The 14,523-nt window shown below is 54.5% G+C and overlaps 1 protein-coding gene across 6 annotated transcripts in view; it reads left to right on the top strand.

The window, feature by feature from the left end:
* Positions 1-216: 216 nt before the first annotated feature.
* The window catches only part of FOXP4 (forkhead box P4), a 49,069-nt gene continuing 34,762 nt past the window's right edge, over positions 217-14,523 (top strand). For 4 of the 6 annotated variants that reach the window (XM_072945037.1, XM_072945035.1, XM_072945036.1 and 1 more), the window contains exon 1: positions 217-711. The gene's annotated coding sequence lies outside the window, so the exon portion shown is untranslated. Of the gene's footprint in view, positions 712-837; positions 979-1,171; positions 1,310-5,482; positions 5,592-14,523 lie in introns of those variants that run through there. The other 2 variants (XM_072945033.1, XM_072945034.1) reach the window with 2 other exon arrangements.

Genomic DNA, 14,523 nt, shown 5'->3' with positions numbered 1-14,523 from the left:
TTTGGTCCACGTGGTCTCTCGCCCAAGGCTGGCTGCCCGCAGGGTGAAACTTGCTGCACCTGCTTTAGGCGAATTATGGTAGCGCTAGAAGTTGGTCTCCCCTCCCTCCGCCGCTCGCTCGCTCGCTCGCTCCCTCCTCCCTCGCTCTCCGCGCGCTCCCTCCTTCCCCCTCCTCCCCTCCTCCCCCGCCCCCTCCCGCCCCGCCCGCGCGCCGCCCGCTCGCAGCCACTCGCTGCCGGGGCTCAGTCGCAGCCCCTCGGAGTCCGGAGCCGGCCGCCCCTGCCGATCGGACAGTGCGGCCGGCGGCCGGGACGGAGCCCCCAGCCCGCGAGGAGGGTGCGGCGCAGGCGGCGGCGGCGCGGCGGGGAGGAGCCCGGGCCGGAACCAGGGCTGGGCCGGGGGCGGGGACGCCGGGGTCCCGGAGCCCCGGCGCCGGAGCGAGTGAACAAGCGTCGCGGGAGGATCGGGAAGGAGGAGCACAGCCAGAGCGAGCCGAGCTGCCCCCAAAGTGCGATGCCCCGGCGGGGCTAGGGCGCGCGGCGGCCGGCCGGCGCGGCGCGGAGGGAGGACGCCCGGGAGCTGCGCGGCGCCGGGCGGCGCGGAGGGGCAGCCCCAGCGGGCGGCGGCGGGCCCGGGCGGCGACCCGAGCGAGCCCCATGCCCCGCGCGGGCTGACGGGCCGGAGCCCGCACGGAGCGGCCGGGCGGGACAGGTAGGTGGCGGGCCGAGCCCGGGGACGCGGGTGGGGGCTGGGCCGGCGACCAGACCAACTCCCTCGCTCGCGCACTCTCTCGCCCGCTCACTGGCTCACTTTGTGTTTGCAAACTGCCCGCCGGAGACGCCGGGCGCCGGGAGGAGCCGGGCCCAGGCCGGCGCACTTTGTTCCAGCCGGGGCCGGCTGCGGCGCCCTGACCCTGCGCAGCCGCGACACCCTGCCCCCGGCCCGGGCCCCCGCGACCCGGAGCTGCCGGGGGAACAGGTGGGGGCTACGGCGCGGCGGCTGCCGGGGGAGCAGCGGAGGTCCGCCGGAGTGGGGGTGCTGGAAAGGCTCCTGGAGGCCCACCCTCCCCCCACAAGAATCTGGGCCCCGCCCCCTCCCGGCCTGGCCGCGAGGAATGGGGTGTCTGGGGGCGCGACCCCCTCCCCCGCCCCGAGTCAGACAAAGAGTACTTCCCAGCCCGGACTTTCTTGAGCCGGGGAGGGAAGTGGTGAAATGGGCTCCCCCAAACCCAGTCGGTCGAAGACTCCCTAAGACGCGTTGGAGGCAGATTGGGGAGTGGACCGCGGTTCTACCCGCCGCGTCGCCTCGGGTGAGAAGGGGATTCCTTTTGCCGAGGTAGCACCTTGGAGGTTCCGGGGCCAGTAAACCCCTTTCCCCCTTCCATCGGTCAGCTCAGAGATACAGCGAAAAACTTCTTGGGGACTTGAGAGCGTCTGGAAATGGCCCCTTGTGGTTTTGTGCGCGGCTGCTGGAGGGTGGAGGGCTGACCCAGCCGATATCTTTATTCACCCCATTTGGGGAGATCCCCCGCCTCACCATGTAGGGGAGAAAAGAGGGCGGCAGCAAGGTTCAGAGGCTGCCTGGGAAGGGTGTCCCGGAGTGACCAAGCAGGTTCCCCTCCCCCAGACTGAGAACTGTGGCGTTTCCCCTGGACAGCCCCCTGCAGACACCTCTCTGAGCGGTGGTCACCCCGGCGCCAACTCCAGCTTCGCGTTCCCCATCAACGCCAAACTAACTAACTTGGGCAGAGCCCATCTAGAGCCGTGGCGCTAGAATGCGGGGTGCCCGGAGCGACCAGGGGTCCCGGCCTCCCCGGCAAAGGACCGTGTGATTTCGCGGGACGCGGATTCTGAATCAAAGGCCCTAACGGCTGCGAATTCCTTTTCTCCAACTGGGACGACCTCATAAACGCATCACATCCTAACCGACTCTTTAGTTTGGGAGTAGAGAATATGGAAACATGGAAACCCTGAGCCCATAGAACACCCGGCTCATCCCTTTAGACCACCGGCCTCTCCTGCCCACCTGGCTGATTTCTTCACTCACTCCTCGCCTGTGTTTAAGGCGTCTGGAGATCACCACAGTTCTCCCATTCCAGCCAAGGTCTCCCTGCTGGTTGACCTCGGAGCCTGGAGCAGGGGTTGGAGACAGGTTGCCTTAAGGAGGAAACCTGAGTCTGAAACTGTCATCCCGGTGGTTGCTGAGGAAGCCCATGAGCATTTTGGCCAATGCGGGTTTTCACTTGAACTTCAGCATCTTCATCCCCTGTTTTAAAGCACGTATTTGGATTGTCCCAGAGTGAACTGTGTTAGGTATGGGATTGAGGGCCAACGGGGTGCAGTTTGAGAGGCAGCTAGGGCTGGAGCTGGAGGCTCGCCTGGGTGCCCCCCTTCCCCACCCAGAAAGGAGCAGCAGGATTGTCTGCACGGCCTTTAGCCACAGGAGGGTCTGACCAGCCCCACTTCAGAACGCAGTGGGTTATGGAGATCTCAACACGGAGAATTTTAACCCAGAAGCTCTCTTTCTGAGAACCAGAACTGAACGCTGCCAGCGCTGAGCGTTTCAAGCCCCTGACCCTGCTGGTGAGCCAGTGGGTGGGTGCAGGGATGAGGACTTGGCTGGGCCCCAGCTGCCCAAAGGGGAACCATCCACCTCAGACAGCTCCTGCCCCAGACAATCTCTGCCCAACCTGGCAGAAAACCTCCGCAGGGGAGAGGAAATCTGTAGGCTTGTTTTTTGTTTTTGTTTTAACTTGAGAAACTGTGTCTTGCCTGGGTTCTGGGGCCCTTTGTCACCTAGAAGGCTGGAGGGAGGGCCCTGGGACTGTGCTGAGGGCACCTGGACAGCTTGCTCTCTCTGCCACCCTTAGATCTGAGCCTCTCAAAAGCAGGGCTGTGTCTCATGGGGCTTCCCATCTGGTGTCACTCTCACTCTCATCAGTGGGGCAAAGTGGCATTGGAGGAAGTGGCACTGAGGCAGTTCTACCTCCCCTACCCCCTCAGGACCCCTGTAAGATCTGAATCCCCTCCTGGTTCCCTGCCTACTACCTTACCCTGATCCCAGTCGTGGCACTAAACTGGGGGAGACCATGGGAACCTTCTCTCCTGGCACTGAGGGCTGGGCCCTGGGTGGGGTTTTCTGTCCTCTCACTTCCTGGCACGTTTCAGAGTTGTTGGAGTTGGGGAGCCCCTGAGCCCTGGGGAGAGAAAGGCCTGACACCAGTGCTGGGGAATGTGGGGAGGGGGCAGGTTGGGCCCAACTTCCAAAAGGACCTGCTCCCCTGTCCCCTTCTGTGTAGCTGCCTTTGTCACACCTAGACACCCCACCCCCACCCCCTTTCCTCTGCCTTTGGCCAGAAACTTTATTTTTGGCTGCTGGCAGGTAGGTCCCTTCTTGCCAGGAATGTGCATATCCTGCTGGGCCCCTACTCCAAACACATCTCTTCCTTAGGGGCAGGAAAGCAGGGAGGGTGGGGGGGGGGGATCGTTTAATCCACTAATTCCCCAAATGTTTGCTGAGCCCCTGCTCTGTCTGGGCAGGTCCCAGGCTGGGCACTGGAGTGCCCAAGCAGTGAAGGCTGGGGGTCTGCACATTGTCAAGGTAGGAGAGACAGATAACATACCACATCAGAAAGAGGAGGGTGGGAGCAGGGTGTCTGTTTCAGAGGAGGGGTGTGAGGTGCAAGGGGAGAGAAGGGTCATCTCCCCTAGACGGCTTCCCTGATCTGCCACACCTGGTGTAGCTGCACCCTCCTTCCCTGCGTCCTAACCCTTCCGACCCTTCCGCTGCCCCACTGCCTTGGTGGTTTTCCCATCTCTCCAGCTGAAATGCAAGCCCCTCCATACCCATCCCAGGCAGGCACAATATCTTTACTTTTCTAATAACCCAAACTGCAAAGTAGTAATTTCTTCCATCCAGGGAGCTCCACACAGTTTCCCTTCAGATCTTACAACTCTTCCAGCCTCCCAGACCAAGGCAGGGCAGGCACTGTTTTTGATAAGATTCTGAGGCTCCAGTGGTTGAAATGGCTTCCTCCACCTTGGTTCCAGTACTCTGGAACCCAAGGCAAGGAAGTCAGGCCTCCCAGGGCAGAACTTGGGTCACAGGGGAAAAGGCTTTAGAACTTGCCAGTAGTGATGGGACTCTGGGGACCTTAGTTAAGCTCTTTGAACCTCAATTTTCTTGTGTGTAAAGTAGGTCAATAGTAGCTATTAGAGCCTGTTTGGGGGAGTGGGATGCAAGAGCAGATGTAAGTACCCTAGCACAGGGCCTGGCTCATGGTAGTACTGACCGAGGGGTGACTTTTATTATAAGATTCCTAGCACTGCCAGGCCACATGCTGGACTGAATACTGGAAATGCTTCAGTATTAACCTCTGTTTTAGGGGTTAGGAAAAGAAGCAACTTGTTTGAGGTTATACAGTTAGTGGTAGAGCTGAGGCTAAAGTGTGGGACTCCTAGAACTCCCAGCACAACCAGTAGGGCTCGAGCCTCTGCTCTGGGGAAGCAAGAAAGGAGGGGATGGGAGGGCCTGCCTTTCTTCCTCCCTCCTTCAGAAGCTCAGGCCAAGGTCTCCCCTCAGCCCTCCAATGAGAAAGCTGTGGGTCTTCTTCCTGTCTTTCCTTTTAAAGAGGGTCTGGGGTGAAAATTTGGCATTTCCCACCTGCATATGCCCCTAAAAGGTCCAGTCATCCTCCATCCAGGAGCATCATAAAGTGCTCATGGAGACAAAAATGGGAGGAAAAGTGTTTGGCACCACCTCTTTCCTAAAAGGGAGGTGTCTATGGTTTAGAACCCTGGCTTACACAGCCTGTGGAAGACAAGTTTGGCAGCTAGTCTCAGATCAATTTGGGACCTACCCTTGGATAGATCATCTTGAAGAAGCAAAAAGAAACTTACTATGAGTGTGAAGTTGCAGCCTCTTTCAGCATCATCTTCCCGGATTCTCCGTAGAAATGCACACCTTTGCCCACAGCCAGATCCACCATGCCAGGATCACTGCAGGAACCCTCTTTACTCCAAATCTCGAGGCTTGCTGATGCAGTGGCCTTGTGGGATGGTGCCTGGCGGGCCCTGTGCCTCAGGGCATGCCTGCCTGGCTGGAAATTAAGAGCTCCCAGCACAAAAGGTGCCTCTTGGACAAGGCCACAGGATGCTGGCCATAGAGTCGAAGCTTCTGGTGCCTCGAAGGAGCCATCCACGCCTGGGCCAGGCCAGTGCCCTTCCTTCTCTTGATCCTTGTCCCAGGACTCCCCCTCTCAGGGTCTGCCTGGCTGTCCCTTGCTCCAGTGCAGCCCTGCGTCTTTCTTCCCCTGAGCCCTGGCCACAGCCATACAACTTGTTCCTCAAATCCCAGCAGCTCTGCCTACCTCCCTCTGGGCCCCAGACTCTGCCCAGCTGGAGCCTCTGGAGCTGTGACCTGAGGGTGCATGGGGTCGTTGGTGGTGTAGGACAGGGGGAAACGGTGTTTTCTCTTTCACTAGGAGTTTCTGATGGCACCTGACCTGGGCTCTCATGCAGATGGTGGGTTTTCCTCAGACAGTAACAAAGTGGATTGTGTGGAATAGTGACCCTCTGCATTTCACGTTCAAGGTAGGCAGGGTCAGCGGGTGGAAGTTACCCAGAATTCCCACCACCAGTAAAGGAGGAACAGATCATGGTGACTGGAGGGCAGGGTGGGTCAGGGAATGGAGGCGTGACTCCTCTCCATTCCACAGCATTGTCGAGTGATCCCTGTGTGCAGTGGCCTGCCTGATTCTAGGTAGAGGTTTAATAAGAGGTGGCTCTCTTGCAACTTGGAAAATCAGAAATGGAGCAAGTACCCCAGTGCCGATCATTCCCATAGGTGCTGGTGACTGGAGGCAGGCTCCAGTCCTAATACTCCCCAGCCGGGACGGGATGCTGGTGCTGGCCTGGGAGAGCCTTCAGGAGGGCTGAGCTGTGTGAAGGGACACTGGCCAGTGGGCCAGTGAAGGGGCTTCTGTTCTTGTTTCTCCTGCCTGGTGGGCTCCCTCCGATTTGGGTCCCTGGCTCTGGAGCCCACACTTCAGGAGACCCAGGCTGAAAGAAGCTGGTCCAAAAGAGGGTAGCATATACTTCCTCCTTTCTCTCCTTCAGGGGGTTCTTTGGGCAGATGTGTATTCCACCCTAGATGAAAAGGGCACCCGGCTGGGGAGAATTTGGGGGAGAGATGGGAAGATCAGGGTTTGCAGGAGGCTGAGGAAGTGGCGGCTTGGGCTGCAAAGCTTCTTGAGGGTTCCGCATCTCTGGTGGGAGCCAGGGCACTTGCCAGGGCGGGTGTGTTGAGGGTGTACAGTTGGTCCATTTGGGAGAATCCTTCCTTTAGGAAGGCTCCCGGGTTTCCAGGAAAGCCGTGGCTCCCGGGTCTCCCGCCCCTCCCGCCCCTCCCGCCCCTGCTGAGCGCACTTGCTCTGGGTTGCCAGCCCAGCCAGCGTTTCCCTGAGCCCCCTCGAGTGCATCAGTGCTGCGAGGTGCAGGAAGCTCCTTGATCTCTGAGACCAGAGCTCCGGGACGCACGCACCAGATGTGTGTGGCCCTCACCACCGCCAGGAGTGCTGAGAAGATGCTGGGGGAGCTGGGGGTTCAGGGAACTCTGGAAGAGGGGGCGGGTGGCCCCTGTCTTTTAGCCACAGGGAGGGTCTCCCATGCTGTTTGCTGACCTCCTTGAGCTTGGGGATGACTTAGCTAGTCTGGGACTCAGCTGTGAGGGGCACGTGTAAGCACACTGCTACCAGCTTACTTATTCTCTCTCAGATCTTAGGCCTGGCGGTCTTCTCTCTGGGCCTCGGTTTTCCTAACTGTACAGTCGGTGAGGGAGACCCACACTCCCCTCCACCGCCGCCCCCACACTCCCCACTCCCCGCCTTCCCACAACTGCTGGTTGTGGGGTTGGAGGATTGGGCGTTTGATGAGAAGAGACTGGCCCCCTTTGTTCCACCCCTCCGAAGCCCACTGCTTCTGCGGATCCTGCCCGAAAGGGGCGCTGTGGGGCGCTGTGGAGCGCAGGGCAGGCGACCCTGTGGCTTAGGCAAGTCTCCTCCTCCCCAATTAGGTCACGGAGCCTGATTAAAGGGGGCGCTGCCCGCCCCTTCCCACCCGATCCCCATCGACGAGATTTCCCTTCATCAGAATCTCACATCCTCCAGAAATTAATTTGATGCTTCTTGTTATCAATTAATTGAATCTCGTTGGGAGAGAGAGCTCAGTGAGGCAGGCTGCAGTCTGGCCCTTGTGCAGCACCGTTCTGCCCTCCCCCTCATACCGGGACAGCCTCACCTCTCCCCATTTCTCTTTTCCTACCTTGCTTTAAACTCCACTTATTTTCTAAAATAAAACCACAGCTGTGGACCCTTTAGCCCAGTTTGGCTTGTATGGATACCCATGGATTGGGCACTACCTGGGATTCACCCTTCTGAGCCTGAGGTGGGTGGGGAGGGTTTCCTCTCCCCAGGCCCTGTTTGATCTCTCCTTAAATCTGCAAAACCTCACCCTTCGGGAGTTTGGCCCTGACCCTGATGTTGTGTGCATGTGTACTGCAGGGGAAACTTGGAGAGGAGTACTGGGGACTAGGGGAAGGCTGGGGACAGAGTATCCCCCCACCCCCCGCTTCCCCCCACACCCTAGATGGGGGAGGGGGACACTGAAGGGCCAGGCTAGGGACCTATCAGTCATTACGATTTTGTTCTTGTGAAAGTTCTGTCTTTTTTAGAAGAGGCATTTAGGATCTGCTGTTCCCCTATAGGGTAATCTGTTTAAATGTAGGGGCAGAGGGCACAGGTGTGCACCTTCTAACTGCCCAACAGCCAGGTCAGGCATTTGTAGGAATGAGCCCTCAGAATTTCCAAGGACACCTGAAAGCCCAGACTCTGCTTTCTGCATGGACGATGGAAGAAGGTTCTAGAAGACATCCCAGTCTGGGAAGGGATTATGGCAGACACAGAGTAGAGCTAGATGGGACCAGACCCTGGAGGAACTGTGCTTTGCCATTTCACATACCCTCTTATTCTTGTTTGAGAGGCCCAGAGAGGTGATGTAACTTGTCCAGAGTCACACAGCTGACTGGTACCTGCTTCTCTGGAATGCTAGCCATAAGGGCTGAAGTCACAAATGGACTAACCTCATCTCTTATGTGTTTTGTTGGCCCACACAAAGTTTATTACAGTGGTGAATTTCACATAAATATCCCCACTTGGCTTCTTTCGATAAACCCAAACCCTGTCCAAACTCTGAGCCTACATTTCTGTGTGGTAAAGATAGACTGGGATTGAGCATCCTCCACTTCTCACTTGGCCTCCTTGGGCACCCATCTAGCCCCTGAGGGCATTTTGATTAGCAACTTTGTCATAGAGATGTTGCCTGTCTTCGGTATTCTAGGAGGAGCTCAGAGAGGCAGGTGTCTGCAGACTCTGCAGGGTCTGTAGGAGAGCTCAGTCTCTGTAAGGGCACTCTGGCACATATCTAATTCTCACACAGCTGCTAAAGAACTGATGGCAGTGGATTTTTTTTTCCCCCTTCTTTCTACCACGGAGGGAAACAGGCTCTTGTGTCTTGAGGGGTTTGTTCTAAGCTGAAACCAGCCCATCTCTGCCCAGGTGAGCCCCTCTATGGAAGTCTTCACCCTCTTACCTGCCCCCCTAAACTTACATACTTTTTGTCGGGGGAGGGGAGACTTTCTTCCAAGAGTAGAACCACAGGTGGGGACTAGAGAAGCACTGGGCAGAAGTCACCTTTCCAAAAGTCATCCTGGAACAGGGAGAGCTGTGGAAGGATGCTGAATCTTGCACATTTGAATATGGATGTGTTTTTTGGATGCCCGTGAGTTGGTACCCAAGATCCCTGTGAATGCCACCCCTAGATATCATCAGGGGAGACAAAAGGAGGGGCCAGGGCATGTCAGAGGCCGGCTAGGCAGAGCATTGAGGGGCCCAGAGAGGGTCAGACACTGGTCTGTCCCAGGCTGGCCAGAGCCCCTCCTGTGCCCATGGGAGCCCCTGGTGCTAAGGGCACCACCAGAATCAGGCTCCAGATGGCCACTCAGGCCCTGGGTGAGTACCTCACCCCTTAACCAGCAGGCCCCCCACGAAAGACGGCACTATTTAATTAGCTATCTCTGATTAACCAAACTTGGCATTCGGCTCCTCTTGCCCTCATCTTTCCCAGCTCCGAATCAATGGCTTTGATATGCTAATTAGGGAGTAATTTAATTTCAAAAGGCCGCAATTAACAAGGGTGTTGTGGACATGCTGTAGTTAAGCGGAGTAATCTAATTTGCATTAGTAACAAGCAGGGACTAATTAGAAGCTTAATTAGACACTTAGATGGCTCTTATGTTTACTTTCTTAATGAGATGGAGTGGGATCTTTGGTTCTATTTCTTTTTTCTTTTTCTTATTGTTAATTCTTCCTTTTGGTCATGGTACTTAGAAGGAGTCTTGAGGGAGGCCCACCTTGCTAGGGCCTGGTGGGAGCATTTAGGGGCCAGAGCCAGTGTAAAGGGCGTGGTGGTGGTGGTGAGGAAAGGTTTGTATTCCAGGGAGATTCCAGAGTGACCTCCACTGCCCCTCAGCTTTGCCATCTCTGAGGTGAAATTGGGGGAGAGGGCGTGGAGAGCACTGGTTTGGGAGTCAGAAATGCTGTAGGGTTTCCGTCTGGCTCAAACTCCCAGCAGCCAGGTGACCTAGTCACATCACTGAGCATCTTCGAAATGTGGTTCCTTCATCTGTCAGAGTGAGATGTGTGTGACAGCTTATGGGAAAAGACTTTCAAGGGCTCTGTGAGTGGAATGGTTGTTGTTAAAATATACTCACAGATTATGTGCCCAGGCTTCACTTCCTTAAGACATGAGCTCAGAAGTCACCTCCTATAGGAAGTCTTCCCAGACCCCTACCCCCTAGGCCCCTGGAACCCGTAGTCCCTCACCCAGTATCTACTTAACATAATATTTGTAAAGTTGTGTGTGTTGTGTAGGGCAGAGGTTCTCAATCCTGGCTGTTCTTGAAGTTTGGAATACTTGGGAAAGCTTTTAAAATTATCCATGCCTGTGTCCACTCCCCAGAGAGTTTAAATGAATTGAACCAGGGTAGAGCCTAGGTATGGGCATTTTTTAATGCTTGTGTTTGCCAATGTGTCTCTCTTTCTCCACCAAACAGTAAGCCTCCCATCACCCCCAAAAGCAAGGGCTGTGTTTTATTCCCTTGAGTGTGCCCAGATGCCAGGACCAGCTGTGCACAGCAGAGGCCCATCACCCAGCTATGCTCCCAGGTTTGACGGAGTCAGTATTGTTGGGTTCTGAATGCCTTCTGCAGTATCTGAGAATCTTCTGGAGAAGGAGCTGTGGAGAATGGAGGAAGATCACTAAAAAAAATGAGGGGCTTGTGAGACCTCTGGGACAGGGGTGCATTGCTGAAGGCAGAGCAAAATTGGTACAGATTTTATGGATGTCCGCTAGAGAATAAATGTATCAAGAGCCTTAAAAATACGCAATTCCACTTAAAACATGTATCCTGATCAAATAGAATTGGAGAGTATTCTGTTCGCGTAAGGTTGTTTATTGCAGTGTCATAGTGGAAAAATAGGTAACAATCTGGATGTCCAACTCTAGGGGGTTTGCTAAATAAATTCTGGGACATACAGCCCATTCAAGCAACTCGGTGGTCACTAAAAACTGCTCTTTAAAATATTTGATGTCATGTGGAAATGGTTATGATAGTAAATGGTGAGTGGGAAAACAGGAAAATTCAAACCATGTACAGATTATGAACCCAATTTCACGTTTTAAATGTTAATATGCCCAAAGAGAGTGAACGTGGACGAGGCGAGAAGGAGTGGGTTCCAAAAGGGAATAACCTGGGTAGTAGACTTACAGTTACTATTTGTTTATTTTCTTCAGGTTTCTACCAAGATGTCTTACTTTTATGATTAGAAAGTAAAGTAATTTGAAGCTTGGGAGAGGACCTGGAGCAGACAAGCCACGATGGTGTTTGCCTCACCTTCCAAATCAGAGACTGTTGCCCCCTCTTAGAGAGGCGTATCCTCACCCTGCCACTTTCACCAGCTCCTGGGCCTGGACGGTCTGTGCTAAGAAGAGACTTTGGTTTCTAAAGGTGGACCAGATAGTTCCTAGTGTGTCATTTAGGGAGACTCTTGGGCTGAAGTAGGAACAGGGAGGAAAACTGACGGTGCCAGCCTCTGACCCCCACAAGGGAGAGCCCCAAGGTACAGGGAGGGCAAGGGCTTGGAGAGGGATTGAGCTTTTTCTGGGCCTCGGAGAGCCCCATCTGCTGGAGGAGAGACTGCTGGGCTGATTGGAGAGCCAAGTAGTCATGGGACTCATGTAAGCCTGCTCTGGTTTGGGAATCAGTTTGGAGATATAGAGCATCCTAACCCTTGGGTTCTGCTTCACTTTCCTCAAGTGCCAAACCATAGGGCTGGGATAAAGGGGTGGGCTCTGGACCTGCTGGGTTTTCGTAATTGTAGTAAATACTCTTCCCTGAGTGCCTTCTTCATGAATGTATTTTATTTGATACCACAGCCACACTGAAGGGAAGGTTTATTAGTATGAGCTTCATATGACAAATAAGGAAACTAAGGCTCAGGCTGGTGACCTCACTGCTCATGTTCTAATTGTAGAGGTACCAAGTGACCAGAGAAGGGTCAGTAATCAGGATGGCAAATGAGCAGTTGGTTAGAAAAAGCTGAGGCCAAAAGTGGCTGCTGTCTGAGCCCTCCCCTAACCTGGTGGCCTGAAAACAGGGGGCCTTTGGGGCCTGAGCTGAATAGGAAAGGGGATTCCTGAGCCTTGGGATGGCAGATTGAGAAGTATTCTTCAGTTACCTGTAATGCCAGAGCTTATTGCTCTGAAAAGCCCTCTGCTTTCTGTCCCTTGACACAAGTAAGATCTGATAGCAGGACAGCTAGAAAGAAAGGAACAGAAAGAGGGAGATAGAAGACATCCTCATGCTCTGTTCTGTGTGGTACCCACTGGTGTGTATTTTTATAGTGTCTAGAAATGTGTCCCTTTCAAAGACTTTTTGCTCCGGAAAAGTCTGAAACCAGCAACTTCTCTTGAAAAATAAGGGTCTTTGCATATGCTGTTCCCTCTGTATTCACTGTAAACCTTGCCTGACTGACACCCACCCATTCTTCATTTCTAAGTATAAATGCCATTTCCTTAAAAAGAAGCCTTCCCTGCCCCACCCTATGTAAATTAGATCCCCTGTTTATTCCCTGTACTCACATTTGATAGAATTTATTTTGTTTGATCTTATGTATTTGTGTCCTTACTTATCATCTGCCTCATATCCTGGGAACATTAGCTCAGAGAGCAGGGCCTGTGCTCTGTTCTGTTCAGATCTGCACACACACAGCCTGGCACATGGGTAGGTTCTTAAATATTTGTTGAACCAGTGAATGAAGATCGTTGCTGGTAAAATATTCTCCTGACCAGCATCAGAGGAGAGAGAAGAATGACTTCCACTAGTGGCTAAACTTTCAAAAAGAGATACCAGATTTAACCAGGAAAAAAAAAAAGGGAGGGGGAATAGGACCTCCATTATTAACCAGTTGCCCTCAAAGCATCCAGGACACCTGCACTGGTTTGAGTCTTGTAAGCATGTAGAGGGCCAGGATTGAATTTCAGTTTCCTGCAGATGGGTTCTCAGTGCTTGGCTCGATCGGGCACTAAATTCACGTTGATTGAATGAAGGGTCTTGGAGATGGATCATCTCGTTTTGGCGACTGGGAAGCTTATAACTGAAGCTGGTGCTCATCATTGGAGACCTGTTGCCTTGGACAGCTAGCATCAGCATCACCTCTGAACTTTTTAGAAATGAATTCTCACGCCTACTCCAGTCCTATTAAATCAGAAACTGTGGGCATGGGGCCCAGCAATCTGTGTTTTAACAAGCCCTCCAAAATGATTTTGATACACTCAAGTTTGAGATCCTCTGGCCCATTTTTTCTCCCTTCCTTCTACCCCATGATGTTATGTTTTAAGTAGCTTTATCGGTCTTTTATTGCAGTCTGCTTCCCAGTCTTTCTTGGAAGTTAATAGGGGTATACATATGGCTACATCTAGCCCAGTTTCTCCCATTATACAGAAGAGAAAGGGGAGAACAACTTGGCCCAAGGGACACAGCAAGTTGGTGATAGAGCTGGGGCTGGAAGCCAGTTTCCCAACTTCTTGTCTCAGGCTTTCAGCTAGTGCCTTGACTAGATAGATTCTAGGTTTCCAAAGGGCTGAAAACGGTGTCTCCTATTTCAACTCAAACCACCACCATAGCTCTGGGTACAGGTTACCTGTGATCACGCCCCCACTCGCCGAGCTCTCCTAAGAGCTGGAGGTGCGCCCCCTCTCCAGCTGCGCGCAGGCACGTGTGCGCCCTGGAGGGAGCGCGCCCGGAGCGAGAGCGCGCTGGGGGCTGCCCCGCCCCTTCCCTCCTTCCCTCCCTCCCTCGCGGGTAAACTCCGGGCATCCATCAGTCTGTTAATTGCACTAATTAGAGATCGCGGAGGTGTTAATTGGAAAACCCTGGTATTGTGCCTGTTTGGGGAAGAAAACGTCAATAAAAATTAATTGATGAGTTGGCAGGGCGGACGGCGCGGGTTCGCGGCGAAGCGCGGGGTGTCGTGGCAAATGTTAGGGCTCAGATTAAGCGGTTGTTAATTAAAAAGCTATGGTAATTAATACTGCGTATACCATATGGGCCCTCGAAAAAGGCACAAAAGGTTTCTCCGCGTGTGGGGCTTGCCGTCCCTTTTTCCCTCCCCGAAAGCACCCTAGCCCTTGGGTCCTCCCTTTGGCCCCAGGGTAGGTGGAACTCGTCACTTCCGGCCAGGGAGGGTTCAGAGGCGGACCCGGCGCGTTCCGAGGCGGCGCTCGTTGCGCACCCGCGATCTTCGAAGGGCCAGGATCCTCAGGGGAAGTGGGAGTCCCTGGCGGCCCGCAGACTCCCCTAGAACGGAAGAGGCGGCTGCGGCTTTGACCTTGCTTCCTTCCTTCCTTCCGACGGCGGCGGCGTCTGCGGGAGCGTCGGGGCCTGGCCGAAGGCTCGGAGATGCCCTGGCTTCCCAAGGGAACCCAGAGAGAGGGAAGCCCAGGACCTGCCTCAGGGCAGGACCAGCGCCCCAGACAGAAATCGTCGCTCTCCCCTGCCCCCAACTCGTGATAGGAGAGGATTCAGGGAAGGCTGGGATGGGGAATGAGAATTTTAGTGAATCCTAGAAAGACCTGATTTCCTCTCCTTACCAGTCGGAATGAAGGAAGAAAGCAATCCAGTGACTTGCCCAGGGCCACATAGCTGGCCCTGGGAAACAGATGGTCTAATTCCCAGAGCATCTTTCCTCTTCTGCAGGCCTTCAGCAGCTCTTTGCTGAGAAGATGGGTGACTAAGGGACGAGCGGAGATTGGGAAGGCAGGAGTATCCGGAGAGAGGTGGAAGGGCAGGAGTGAATGGGGAGGGGGCTCTTGGAGGTTTCCCCCTGGTACCAGAGCAGGCCGCCCTGGT

This window comes from Vicugna pacos, chromosome 20 (assembly GCF_048564905.1).
Source record: "Vicugna pacos chromosome 20, VicPac4, whole genome shotgun sequence".
Taxonomy (NCBI): domain Eukaryota; kingdom Metazoa; phylum Chordata; class Mammalia; order Artiodactyla; family Camelidae; genus Vicugna; species Vicugna pacos.
This window is presented reverse-complemented; position numbering and strand designations above follow the sequence as displayed.